Source organism: Calliphora vicina, chromosome 2 (genome assembly GCF_958450345.1).
Source record: "Calliphora vicina chromosome 2, idCalVici1.1, whole genome shotgun sequence".
Taxonomy (NCBI): Eukaryota; Metazoa; Arthropoda; class Insecta; order Diptera; family Calliphoridae; genus Calliphora; species Calliphora vicina.
The window spans coordinates 68068463-68084108 of NC_088781.1; positions in this window are offsets into that span (position 1 = coordinate 68068463).

Below are 15646 nucleotides of genomic sequence, written 5' to 3' on the forward strand. Positions count from 1 at the left end.
ATAACGAGCAAAAATATTGTTCCAACACCCACCTTATGGTGTACCAATCTGCTCAGGATCACTTTCTGAGTCGATTAAGCGATGTCCGTCCGTCCGTCCGCCTGTCCTTCTGTCAATGTAAACCTTGTAATTAAACTACAGGTTGCAATTTTAAAGATAATACGACAAATTTGGTACAAGCATTTCTGTTATCCCAGGGACAAAGCCTATTGTATTTGGTTAGACTCGGTCCATTATTTCTCATAGCCCCCATACGATTGCCCTATCTGAAAATAGTTAAGCTCTCATAGAAATCTTAGTTATATAGATATCCAAACCAAATTCACCACAAATAGGTTTTATAAGCCGTTTTTATAAGCCGAAATCGTACCACCAAATTTTGTGACGATCGGTCCTTAATTAGTCATAGCTCCCATATAAGGCCCACTTCCGAAAATCACTTTAACCAGCATATATCTCTTAAAAATGTGGGTATTCCATTAAAATTCAATACAAATAAGTTCTATAGATACAAAATTCATGTCACCAAATTTTATAACGATCGGTCCATAATTAGTCATAGCTCCCATATAAGGCCCACTTCCAAAAATCATTTTAACGAGCATAGATTTCTTACAGATGTTCGTATTAAAATAAAATTCAACACAAATAAGTTTCGTATACACAGAAAACATGCCACCTAATTTTAGGGCGATTTGTCCATAACTAGTGATAGTTCCTCACTTAATTTCACGATCCGCCTATCGCCATGCATATATTTCCTGTCACTAGAGGTGGGTGTGGCAGTAGGCGGATTGACTTGAAATGATTACTAAAGTCTTTGGTGAACATTTATGCGACCTAATTGAAAGTCAGAAACTTATTATTTTCCAGTGATCTTCATCCGCAGTTGCACTTTAATCCACCTACTGGAAATAGGCGTGACACTGCCCGATAGACTTAAATTTTTTACTGGAAATTTAAAAACTTAGTATTATCATCTGTACGAAGTTTTAAAGGTCTAGCTGTTTCCTGTGATTTATTGCCTCAAAACTGATCGTTGGCCCCATCGTGCAGTGCATGAGCAAATTGAAAAAAATTAAGAAAGATTCATCATTTTCAATATACCATACACACGACTGGGTAAATTTAATAACGGCTACAATTCGTTCATGAATTACACAAAAACTATTTTTTAGATTTTATTGGTCTGATGAAAGATAGATACACATGGGAAAATGCAACATTTCAGGTATTTATAAAAATAATTTTATTTATAGGCTACATTATATATTAACTTTTTACTACTTACATACATATATCTATTTCAGGTAAAAAAATTGAGTGAAAATAGGTTCGATGGATGCAGTACGAGTAAAGTAAACCTGGAGTTTTGCAATACAAATCATCACTAGACCTAGGATAGGCTTTTAAGCTGCTAGACATCAACTCTCGTCGTCTAAAGATGCCGATTCCACAATTGGACGAAGTTACATGTCTCCATTAGTCGCATCACATAACAAAAAACTCGATTTGATGGATATGCTGCCACTGATAAATACCCATCTACACATTTTTTAAAGCTAAAGATCGTTTAAAATCTATCTGGATCTTGACGAAGAAGAAACTCAATAAAGTTTCACAAAGTAAATCGCAAAATATGATTTTTTACTGTTTTCTTCTTATAATAAGATAATAGTATTATTTTATTTAAAAGTTAATTTTTATATTAAAATTCAACCTAATCAAATATTTACTGTTTTTAAAGAAACATTTTTATATTTGATTAATTATTTGGCTATTGTAACGAAAAAGTTGAATAATTTTTTTTTAATAATAACGAAATATGTTTGTCAAATCAATTTCTTTCGACTTTTTTTTTATATTTCAATTTCACAAAACAACTTGTTTTTACATAAGCCGACTCTAATTTAATTAAAACAATTTTGACAAAACGACTTATATGATACAAGCTAATTTGTTTGCTAAAAATACATTTGACAAAAAAGCTTAAAATTTGTTGTTGCTGTTTTAAAGAAAACTATTGCTCTTTCAAACAAAAGAAAAAGCGCTACTTGTTTATTGGATATTTGTCTATAATCTATATATATAAAAGTGAATGTGTGTCTGTATGTATGTATGTATGTATGTTTATTATTATTAGTTTGGGATCTATAGACCGCTAAACGGCTGAACCGATTTGCTTGAAATTTTTACAGTATATTTATGTATGTCTGGAAGGAGCTATAGGCTACTTTTTGTTTTGAAATTTTAAGTGGGCGTGGTACCTCCCATACAAAGTTAATTTTAAAAATCTAATATTTAGGAAACTATAATAGCTATAGTCAAATTTTGCATGAGCAATTCCACTGTTTGTTTAAATATTTGCGGCAAAAATGGGAGTAGTAGCCACAGAGGGCGAGGCACCTCCCATATGATGATTATTTAAAAAATCTAATATATGGGGATACAATAAGAGATAGAATCCATACATTTTGTACGGATCAATTTTAATATTTAGGACAAGAATGGGCGGACTAAAGTAGTGGGCGTGGCACCTTCCAAACAATCTAAATACTAAAATTCATATCTATCTGTATAATTGCAGTATGTAAAGCGTTCAAATTGTGTATGAACTACTTATTTACGCCAAAAATGGGCAAAATAGCAATAGTGGGCGTGGCACCTCCCATAGATGTGATGAACAATTATATATAGGGACAGCTATAGCAGCTATCAATATTAATATTTAGTACAGAAATGCGCGGACTACCAAAAATATTAAGTAAATGTTAAAATTTGTATGTATACATTTGAAACCCTTATATACATATATGGGGCATTTCATGTCAAGTGAACCAACTTTTGAAATCGATGTCTTCCGATCGGGATGAAATTTGCACGGGAATTTGATCGGGAAGGTTAGCTCTATTGGATAGTAACTCAGACACAATTTTTCAACAACATCGGTCGAGAACTCTCTGAGTTATAGGGGGTAAAATTTTGACAATTTGGTCAAACAGGGGTTTTTTCTTATCCATGTAACTTATTACCTATTGTTCTTAGCAAAATGTGTCCCAAATAGTATAGATAGCTATTTCTTCGATCTTTCGAAAAAAAATATTTAAAAAAAAAAATAAAAAATTTTTAATATTTTTTTTCCGAAATCAAAAACTTTTTTGACTTTTTTTTAAAATTTTTTCTTTTTTTTTTTTTTTTTTTTTTTCTTAAAATAAAGTTTAGATATTTTCCTTGAACACCTACTTGGTCGCTTAGTGGGATGCGAGTGGGATATCTATCAAAATAAATATTTTGTAACTCAAAACATAAAATTTTTGACTTTTTTTGCAAAATCAAAAACTTTGTTGACTTTTTTTTTCAAAATGGACCCTTTTTTAATCTTTTTTTTTAGGTCAAACAAAAGCTTAGATATTATCCTTGAAGACCCTTTTGGTCGCTTAGTGGGATGCGAGTGGGATATCTATCAAAATAAATATTTTTTAACTCAAGACTTACAATTTTTGACTTTTTTTTTTGCAAATACGATTTTTTTTTCCAAATTGGCCCTTTTTTTAAAATTTTTTTTGTAGTCAAAAGAAAGCTTAGGTCCATTCCTTTAAGATATTTTTAGTCCCTTAGTGGGATGCGAGTGGGATATCTATCAAAATAAATATTTTGTAACGCAAGACATACAATTTTTTAATTTTTTTTTGCAAAATCAAAATTTTTTTCCAATATGGGCCCTTTTTTAATTTTTTTTTTGCTCAAAAGAAAGCCTAGGTCCATTTCTTTAAGATATTTTTAGTCCCTTAGTGGGATGCGAGTGGGATATCTATCAAAATAAATATTTTGTAACAATTTTTTAATTTTTTTTTGCAAAATCGAAATTTTTTTCCAAGAAAGCTTAGGTCTTTTCCTTTAAGACCTATTTTGTCACTTAGGAAGATGTGAGTAGGATATCTATTAAAATAAAAATGTTGTAACTCAAGACATTCAATTATTGACTTTTTTTTTGCAAATTCGAATTTTTTTTCAAAATGGGCCCTTTTTTAAAAATTTTTTTTTAATCAAAAGAAAGCTTAGGTCCATTCCTTTAAGATATTTTAGGTCCCTTAGTGGGATACGAGTGGGATATCTATCAAAATAAATATTTTGTAACTCAAGATATACAATTTTTGATTTTTTGGCAAAATCAAAAACTTTTTTGACTTTTTTTTAAAATGGGCCCTTTTTGTAATTTTTTTTTTTTTGCTATAAAGAAAGCTTAGGCCTATTCCTTTAAGATGGTTTTGATCGCTTAGTGGGATGCGAGTGGGATATATATCAAAATAAATGTTTTGTAACTCAAGACATACAATTTTTGTGTTAAAACATTTATTTTGATAGATATCCCACTCGCATCCCACTAAGGGACTAAAAATATCTTAAAGGAATGGACCTAGGCTTTCTTTTGAGCAAAAAAAAAAATTTTAAAAAAAGGGCCCATTTGGAAAAAAATTTTGATTTTGCAAAAAAAAATTAAAAAATTGTATGTCTTGCGTTACAAAATATTTATTTTGATAGATATCCCACTCGCATCCCACTAAGGGACTAAAAATATCTTAAAGGAATGGACCTAAGCTTTCTTTTGACTACAAAAAAAATTTTAAAAAAAGGGCCCATTTGGAAAAAAATCGTATTTGCAAAAAAAAAAGTCAAAAATTGTAAGTCTTGAGTTAAAAAATATTTATTTTGATAGATATCCCACTCGCATCCCACTAAGCGACCAAAAGGGTCTTCAAGGATAATATCTAAGCTTTTGTTTGACCTAAAAAAAAGATTAAAAAAGGGTCCATTTTGAAAAAAAAAAGTCAACAAAGTTTTTGATTTTGCAAAAAAAGTCAAAAATTTTATGTTTTGAGTTACAAAATATTTATTTTGATAGATATCCCACTCGCATCCCACTAAGCGACCAAGTAGGTGTTCAAGGAAAATATCTAAACTTTATTTTAAGAAAAAAAAAAAAAAAAAAAAAAAATAGGACCCATTTTAAAAAAAAGTCAAAAAAGTTTTTGATTTCGGAAAAAAAATATTAAAAATTTTTTATTTTTTTTTTTAAATATTTTTTTTCGAAAGATCGAAGAAATAGCTATCTATACTATTTGGGACACATTTTGCTAAGAACAATAGGTAATAAGTTACATGGATAAGAAAAAACCCCTGTTTGACCAAATTGTCAAAATTTTACCCCCTATAACTCAGAGAGTTCTCGACCGATGTTGTTGAAAAATTGTGTCTGAGTTACTATCCAATAGAGCTAACCTTGGTGCAAATTTCATCCCGATCGGAAGACATCGATTTCAAAAGTTGGTTCACTTGACATGAAATTCCCCATATATAAAAGTCAATGTGTGTTTGTTTGTATGATTGTTTGCGTATTTGTAATGGCACTCGACTTACAGTAAGGCAATTAATGAACAACAAATTTGCGGACTAAATCTAGAAAATCCATGTTTTTCACATGAACAGAAACTAATTTTAGATAGACTAAATATATTGTAAATCTTTACGGTACGGGTAGCGAAGCACACCGGGTTTTAGCTAGTCTATATATATAAAAGAGTAACGTTACTGACTGACTGACTGACTGATTCATCATCGCACAGCCCAAACGGCTGAAGCTAGAATCACGAAATTTTAACTGTGGATTCCTCCCTCCCCAAAACGATCCGATAAGAAGGGATTTGTGGAAATTCGAACGTTTAGGGGGTAAAAAGGGTAAAAACGGTAAAATTGTACCACCTCAATGGGGATAAAAAAGGTACCAAAAAGGGGATAAAATCGGAAAAATACATTATATTTGAAATTATTAAGCCAATTTTGATATTTTTTTTTAACGTTGGTTCATGGATTCATACAAAAATTAACTAACAGCGTGTTATTTGGAACTCGAGTACCAAGGTGTATATTGGGCCAAATCCGGGTAAACAGTTTGGTACTTTTTTTAAAACATATTTATTCTTGGGCACATTAACACAGATTTTAATATTTTGATACATGCCTATAGCATAAACAATTTTGGCAAAATGGAATATTTTTAAATTTCAAACTTGAGGGGTGTTCAAGTAAGAAAAGGGAAATTGGTACTTTTCTCCTAATGGTACTTTTTTAAAATTTTAAATTATTTCAGTTATCGACATTAAAGTTATCTGATATGTATTTGAGTGAAGTTAGTGTTAGGAATACGGGATAATATTTAGGTACCAAAATGTGTGAACTGTACTATAGGTACTTTTTTGTTCATCTAATGGTACTTTTTTGAAATTTCTATAATAATGGACTTAGAAACATGAAATTAAACATATATGGTCCTAAGTGAGTGATAATTCTAGTGGGAGGCTTTTTGGTACTTTTTCTTTATTGGAATGGTACTTTTTAGAGTGAATTACATGCCTATTATTGTAAATAGCGCTCGCAATTAGATACTACGTCTTGTCTTCCTTCATCTTTTTGTTTCTCGCAAGATTTTATTCAATTAGCAAATTGAAGAAGTCGCAAGATATCGTCGCCTTGCCTAAATCCACGCTCAATATAAAACGGTTCGTAGGGGTTTGTTCCTCTTTTGACAGCGCTTTTGGAATTATTTAGCGTCATAATGCAAAGCAGTGAAGAGTATTTACATACATTAGTATTTTGCTGGGTAAGTTCATATATTTTGTAGTTTATACTCTCCTCCACCACTTGAAGTGAATGTGGAAAACTTTTACAAATATAATTTTTTTTAAATCCTAGGTATTTAGAGCAGGGAAAGGCAACCTATACTATTGCATTTTACGATTGTATTAGTTATACACTCTCTCCGCTCTCACCACTAATCGGTGCTGCCAGGAAACTGTCGTCTCTTTTCCCCAATTAAAAATCTCATATTGTTCATCATACATCTTCAAAAGTTGGGATATTTTTTTTTTCACTAGCAACGCTAGACTGATTAAAAGTTGTTTATTTCTCTACAATGCGTGTGCACACCAGTGTTGCCACCAAGAAAATTATAAACTACACATGTCTCATACCTAAATTACACATACGAGAAAAAATTACACATGTAAATAAATGTTCGTGATTTCAATAGGAGAAATGGTCTAAAATTGTCATAAATATAAAAGGTTTGTCATAGTGGACTCTGGGATGTTTGGACCAAATACGATCACTTTATTGTTAATGGACAATTTTCACTTGCGGTGATTTTAATTTATCCAGGAATTGGATATATGAGGGATATTAAAGCAAGGTCTCTGTTTTTTAGTGAACTTTTCTAATTTAATGAATTCTTGAGATCGGTCAAATATATCAATTCCAAATACGCTTTTAACAAATATTAATCAATGTTCATTCGGAGATTGTTCCATTGGAAATTGTTACATTTCTATTAAAATTTAACAATATTTAAAAAATAGCACTCCGTTTGCTTTCAAATTTGAATTTATTCCTAATTTAAGTGCTTTGAAATCAGTTTTGTTTTCCGTTTCAAAGATAAATATTTTTTACTATTTGTTTAAAAATTATAGCTCTGATCATTTTCCTTCCCAGTAAATACTTTACCAGTAAAATCTTGTAACGTTTATATTTTTAAAATTTGTAGTTATAAATTTGAAATAAAGCTTCCAAAATAGTAAATCGTAAGTCAATTTTATTGTTTGTTATTTAAAACACACACCAGACACCAGACAGACAATAGCATAAACACAAAACAGTTCTCACGGGTATAAAAAATAACTAGTAACAATTTGTAAATAAATTTTTCTCACACAAATTCCTACGTTCTTGTTTTTATACCCTTCACCTTCGTGGATATTCTGAATCCTTATATATAGCGGAGTCGATTAAGCCATGTCCGTCTGTCTGTTGAAATCAATTTTGTGAAGACCCCAGATATATTCGGGATCCAAATCTTGAATAATTCTGTCAGACATGCTTTCGAGAAGTTTGCTATTTAAAATCCGTCCATAAATAACGGAGATATGAGCAAAAATCTGAGACAACCTCTGAAAATTTCATCAAAAAAAGACATGTGTGTTGGTTTCATTGCTTTGCGTATTTTGTTTTTGTTTTGACAAAAAAGCAACAATACGTATGTTTGGATGTGTGTTGGTTTCATTGCTTTGCGTATTTTGTTTTTGTTTTTTTTTTTTTGTTTTGTTTCGTTTGTGACTTCTACAATTTTTAAAAGTGTTCTTGATATATTTAGGATGCTGTACTGAAAGTGGGCAATATACATACATATATACTAATTATTATAAAAAATAGTAATGCATCCACAACAAAGGTGAAGGGTATATAAGATTCGGCATAGCCGAATATAGCACTCTTACTATAACTGCAATTACCGTTACCGATATAATAGTTTATACCGTTATCTGTAAATACCTTTACCCTTATTCTATAAACAATTTAAAATTATAATTGAAAATTAAGTTTTTTCCAATAAAAATTTGTAATAACTTGTAAAAATGTATAAGTTATTGAATAATATTTGTTGTTTTATATTTTTTCATGTTGGAATTAAAAGTCTTTAATATAAACTAAAATTTAGTTTCTATTACCAATATTACGCAAACAAAACTATCACTAACGGCGAAATGTCCACTTGGAAAACCAAACATAGCAATCTCCAAATTACTTATCATATTTTTCTGCAAACCTTAATGTTAATTTTGTTAAAACTTGAGTCATATCCTCATACAATAATTCCATTATACTGAGTAACAAACGAGTACAATATAATTAAATATGAATACATTCAGAGATACTGGATTTTTTATTTATCAACTAAAATAGAGGATATATGTAGCTACTTTCCCTCATATAAAGTACATATTTATTTCAGTCGGTTTTAAAATCTGAACAATCCATAATTCATTCATTCAATTAAAATCCAAAATGTAGATAAAAGACATACATTGACAATATATTTTGGATATAATTGGAATTTAAAATTACACATGAATTACACATTCACTCAATTACACATGGGCTACACATCCAAGTTAAAATTACACACAATATGTGTAATTACACATGAAGTGGCAACACTGGTGCACACGTACGTAAGAGAAGAGTAAATGAAAAACGCGGCGACCATGTTTTGCCTTTCCCTGATTTAGAGTATTATATTTGAGAGAATCTGAAATTAAATACTAGCAAATAGGTAACGAAATGTGTTTTAAAGAAATAGACAGTTGAAAATCGAATCGAATTTTCGTAGTAAGCTGACGTGTTTTGCTCAAATAATAAAATAAAATTATAAAAAAAATTTCTTTTTGAAACTTAAGAACTAAAAAAAAGTTTTCAAATTAATAATTTTGTCCTTGAATATGGATAAAAATCTAGTACCAATTGGCAATCAAATTAAAAAACCACCGGATAAAGGTTGGAATTATTCATCAACTGTTACTAGCTGTAATTCGGCTCAAAATTATGGATTTTCAAAGCCACCCAATAAAAGTCAATATCTTAATAATGGCCCTGGGTCAACCTCAGATGATCAAAATTTAAAATCCTCTAATCCACATCAATATACTGTCAATGGATCTAGCTCAATTCAACTATTACAAAAGGATAACAATAAGAAAATGGTCACAAACTTGGATGGAGATTTACAATCCGACAATTTAGTCAACAATCTCATTGCAACGATGATATTCAATCAAACTATATTTCACAAGATCCTCAGGTGATGAAATTGATTATGAAGTAGTTAAAAATAAAAAATACAAAAGGAATTCCAAAGGCGATTTAAAAATAGATTTATCTAAATTACGTCCTGTTGATATTATTAGTAGGCCTTGCTCTAGTCAAAATATGTTTTCAATTTTAGAAAATTTGAATCTTGAGACAAATGAAATTAATAATGTAAAAAAAAATCCGTTAGCGAAAAAGCTAAGTATTAACAACAAATTTTATGGACTTAATATTATATAGTTGGTTTAACAATTAAAAGCTAAGAAACTTGAATTTAAAATAATTAATAAAAGTAATTTAAAAAGTAAACTATACTTAAAAGATGTTTCGGCACATTCTGAGATGATGCTATTACTTAGAGAAAAGAATATTGAGTCATATTCGTTTACTCCTTCGGAATTAAGACGTCAATCCTTAGTACTACGAGGACTTTATTATGATACGATACGGATTTCCAGTTTGGTTCCATATTTCTCGCACCTTAATGAATTAATTTGAAATTTTTGAAAGAAAAGTCTTACGATAATGCATTGGTAAGAATTTTGTTTCAAGAATTAAAAGATTCTCAAATGTTGCAATTTATAAGGAGTCAGGGATAACACCATTAACCTTCTATGTAATTGATATAATTAGGAAATCTATATACATATATAAAAATGAAATGGTCCATGTATGTAATGTCATCATGTACGTCTGGAGCGATTTTTTTTTTTTCGATTCAAAATTTTCAGGAGATGGTTTGTAAAGAAAAAAAATTAAAAAATTACGGCTAAAACCGGCTTTTTTGAGTCCAGTCAACTGTAATAAAAAAGCCCCTAAAGTATGCAGTACAAATTTAGATATTTTATTTGCAAATAAATAAGAATAAATAGTAAATGCTAGTATATTAATTTTTTTTTTTTTTTTATATTTTATTTATTAAAGAAAAATTACATTTCATTACTTAATTATAACCATACGAAGCCATTGCGGCTTGTCTGTATGTAAATTAACAAAAATATATGTTATTCTCAAAAATGTTTTGCTTTTAAATATTATGTTTAATTTATAAATGTTTGATAATAAATGGTTAAAACATATCACGAATTCATTGCTGGTTTGATATGAAATAATCTTTTAGAACCTTTTTCCTGATATTGATGTTCTCAGCTTTCGAAATGACATCTATAGGTAAAGCGTTGAATATAGTAGGCAAAGTTGTTGCTAGTGTTTTTCTACCGTATTCGTTGCGAAATTGTTTGATTTTATATCTTCCTTCATCATTGTTTCTTGTTTGGTAGTTATGGTATATTTTATGCAAGAATCTCCTGTCGTTATAGAATTCAATCGCTAGCGTAGTTTTATATATATTGTTGACATCAAGTATATGTCTATCTTTTGCTGTGTTGTTGTATCTTTCAGAGTTATTGTTTTGTGGTTTTAGAATTTTTAGAAGTTGATTTTGTGTTTGTTGAAGTTTGTTACAGTATACTGAATTACCCCAGGCCGTTATTCCGTGTCTAATATGTGATTCTGCCAGGGAAAAATATGATTGTCTTAATACCGCATTATTTGAACAGTAACTCAAATGATGTAGCATATAAGAAGCTTTCCTGATCTTTTTCCTTGTTTCTTCAACATGTTTTTTCCATTTAAAATTTTGGTCAACATGGACACCAAGGTACTTGTATGTGTTAACAGTTTCGATTATTAAATTACACTGATCATTGTCATAGGATATGTTATTCATTTTATTTTTGTGAAGGCATTCCATATTATGAAATTTTGTATTTATATCTGCGTATCGGTGTTTGGGGGATTAATATGCATCAGTTTAGTTTTCTATGCATTTATAATTAACCCATAGTCATGGCACCATCGTATGGCAGTATCCAACTGTTGTTGCATAATTGCTGTCGCTTCATCTACGTTCCTATGTGCAACTACGATCGCAGTATCATCCGCAAAAGCAAATTTACATGTTGACAGTGTATTGATAAGTTCATTGGTATATAATAAATAAAGCAATGACCCTAATTTTGACCCCTGTGGTACACCATGATCAATAATTGCTTCTTCACTGATATTTTGTTTCACTTTTACATGGAACCTCCTTAATAATAAATAGTTCCTGAACAATTCGTTACAGAATAAATTACATTTTCATGATAATGACATTATAAAAGATGTAAATGAATCTCAAAGTGAATACAATTGGACTAATACTCCTTATATGTCTCCTTTTGGATTACATAATGAAAATATTGTTATCAATATGGCTAATTCTTCACCGGAATTTTTTAACCCTGCCAAATCCTGTCCTAATTTTTTTTCTCTTTCTGTATCGTTCTCATTTTTTACGTTGAGAGATCTGATTTAGTTGTGAGACTGTTGTCGATCAATACTAACTTGTTGTGTAACTCATTTAAGTGGTATGAATATGTTTGTAAAAACAGCATAGTCGTAACGACTAACATTGGTATTATTGCAATTTTTGTTTTCTTTACAAAATGACTGCAACTGGAATATCTGATGATGAATTTTAAAGAATATTGGCTATATCCGATGATGATGAAGAAGATTTTAGTACCTCCGAGAGCGAATACGCGCCACGTTTATCTGAAGAAAGTTCTTCGGAAGATATAGTGGACAGTGACAATTATGAAAGCAGTGGTCACGATTTAGAAGACATCGATGAATAACCAAGTGACATTATTGCTCAGGAGACGAAATACAGCTCCAAACAAATTAAGAAAAGAAAAATTTGCGTGTTATGTTCCTATCAGAAACACAGCATGACAAAGACTGCATGCTCAAAATGCGAAAAAATATATGTGGCGAACACAAAGTTTAGCTTTGCGCCTTTTGTGCAAAACATTGAAGTACAACTTTGTTTCAGCTTTAATTACTTACAGTCTTATGCAAAAAAAACTTACAACAGGCTTACTAACCGTTGTTAAGCTAAATTCGATAAAAGTATATCCAAAAACGAAAATTAGCTTAAAACACCTGTAGTAAACCATTGTTAAATATATGAAATTTAATAAAGGTTCAACCCTACTTTAAACCTATTTTAAGGAATTCTTTTTACTTTTTATCTTAAAAAAGAGGATTTTAAAGATAAATTTGGAATAACAGACGATAATATTGCAATTGCTAAACACAATTTCCACTCCGCTGGCGAATAAGTTCCATTTTAATAGTATATGATTTGTTTGATATTCCTCCGGCAGTGAACTACATGAGGTTCACAAGTGAGTTTCATTGGCATTTTTTTCATTTACTTTTAACCTGCAACGCTATATAGTAATAAAATGTGTAAAGATTGTGGAAGAAGGTCCACACAATCTAATATACCCACTCCGGAATTATAACTGTGTGTTTCCACATAGAAATTCATTAAATTTTGTTTGTTTGTACATTAATACAATTTAGCTTAATATAAATTTACTAGAATCAGATATACAGTTTTTCTCTAAAAATTAGTTGTTATCTTCAAAAATTTATTATTACTAAAAACAATCAATGAAAAAAAGAAAATTAACGAATATTTTATCCTAATTGAAAGCAACACTAACAACGTAAAAGGGGAAATAAATGAGAAGCATTGCCAGCTTAGACAAAAATCAGTACATTAGTTATTATGTCTTTAACAAACGTTTTTGCATACAATACTTTTATAAATGGGTTTTAAAGCTAATGTGTTCGTTAACAAAATTGTGTTTTAAATCTACAATAAGGTTTTTTTTGCATAAGACTGTTAAAGTATTACCTCAATTTTATAATGCCAGGAAACATTTTAAGTTTTTAAATTTATTTCATTTATTTTGATTTTTTTTTAAAACTCCAAGTGATATTGCTAAGACTGAAGAAGGACGCCAATTGATTAAATTACAAATAAATCAAAAACCATAGCAAATATAAATGTTTTTAATTTTTATATATAAAGAGGTATAGTATTTTAGGTTTTCAGTACTTTTTGAGAAGTAGGCGCATCGCCGGTTCCACAGAATCGATTTTTCGTGCATGTTAGTCGAATCAACTAACATTGGTCATAACGCATAAAAAATATGATTGGCCATGCACGGTTAAAAGAACTCTTCCTGGATCTCACAGAGGTTAAAAAATTATACATTTGTAGTTAATTTTTTTTATTTTTATACCCTTCACCTTCGTGAGAAGGGTATATATAAGTTTGTCATTCCGTTTGTAATTTCTACATTTTTCATTTCCGACCCTATAAAGTATATATATTCTGGATCCTTATAGATAGCGGAGTCGATTAAGCCATGTCCGTCTGTCTGTTGAAATCAGTTTTCTGAAGACCCCAGATATCTTCGGGATCCAAATCTTCAATAATTCTGTCAGACATGCTTTCGAGAATTTTGCTATTTAAAAAATCAGCAAAATCGGTCCACAAATGGCTGAGATATGAGGAAAAAACCAAGACAACCTCGATTTTTGACCTATTTTTGACATATTAAGACATTAATATAGACAATATGGATATCTTATGATAGATACTTCAAAGACATTTGCAACGACGTATATAAGACCATATATAAGTTGGACCTACAATGGGTCAAAATCGGGAAAAAAATTTTAACCCGAATTTTTTTTTTCAAAAAAAAAAAATTTAAAAAACCAAAAAAAAATTTTTAAAATTTAAAAAAAAAAATTTAAAATAACAATCGAAAAATTTTTTTTCCAAAAAATGAAAAAAACAACTAAAAAAAAATTTAATTTTGTTTACCTAAAAATATTTAAAATTTTGAAGTATAATTTGGTGAAGGGTATATAAGATTCGGCACAGCCGAATATAGCACTCTTACTTGTTTTGTTTGTTTTTTTTGTTATTTTCTCTAGTTTGTAAGTATTAGTTTTAAGTTTATTCTACTATGAGATATACTCTCACGACACTGTTAGCTTCGGGAGCAAGGGCATTTACATTAAATTTTTCACAAAAAATGTTATACACTTATTGTCAAGTTTGGTACTGTATATTCACTTTCACAATTATTTTAAGACATTACATTATAATCTTAAATGTTACTTTAATATGTATTTTTTTTTAAAAACCACAATTATTCTTGAAAAAAAATCTCAATAAATTAACTTAACTTAACTCAAAGACAGTTTTAACATCAAGGATAACAATTTTAGACCTTGCGGCTCCAAAAATCGGACAAGTCTAATAAAAGGGACACCCTTATCTACACACTTTGATCTATTTTCCTTCAAACTTAACTTAAAATACTAATTGTACAACATGTACAATGAGTGCCACATTCATCCATAATAATTAAGGTTTTGCAACACTATTTCTAATTCTCATGTTTCTTCATCCCTTATATTATTTTATAAGAGCTGAGTTACATTTGCTGGTGCGGTCGTATATTAGCTTTATTAATTATGAAACAGAATATTATATTGCAATTGAATATGATTGAATTATTTATTGTTCTTCTTTCAATTCACTTCTATATTTTGTTTTCTTCAATTACATAAAGATTTGTATGTATGATTGACATTTACACAAATTGATTTGTCCCTTAAAAAGGAGATAAATATGTACTCACATAAATGTAATTTCAATATCCATGGTTATGAATTAAGTTTCAAATACATCTAATACAATAACTGAAACAAGTTAGAGTATTATATTCGGCTGTAAAACGGGCATCGTTTTTGTATAAAAACATTTATCTCTATACATGTTGTAATACCGATAATACAACATGTAAAAGTTTATCATATATTTTGATCCAAAACTTTTCACTAGTTCAACCTATTTTGTTCATTTTTCGACACATTAGTTAGCAAACCGTAAACTTTTAAAAGCTAAAAAAAAGTTGTCGAATAATTTTAGGGTAATTATGACCCAATAAACTCAGAACAGCCATCATAAATTAATTTGCAAATTAAGTTTCAGAACCAGGTACAAAAAGGTGAAGAGTGCCTCAGGGCATTA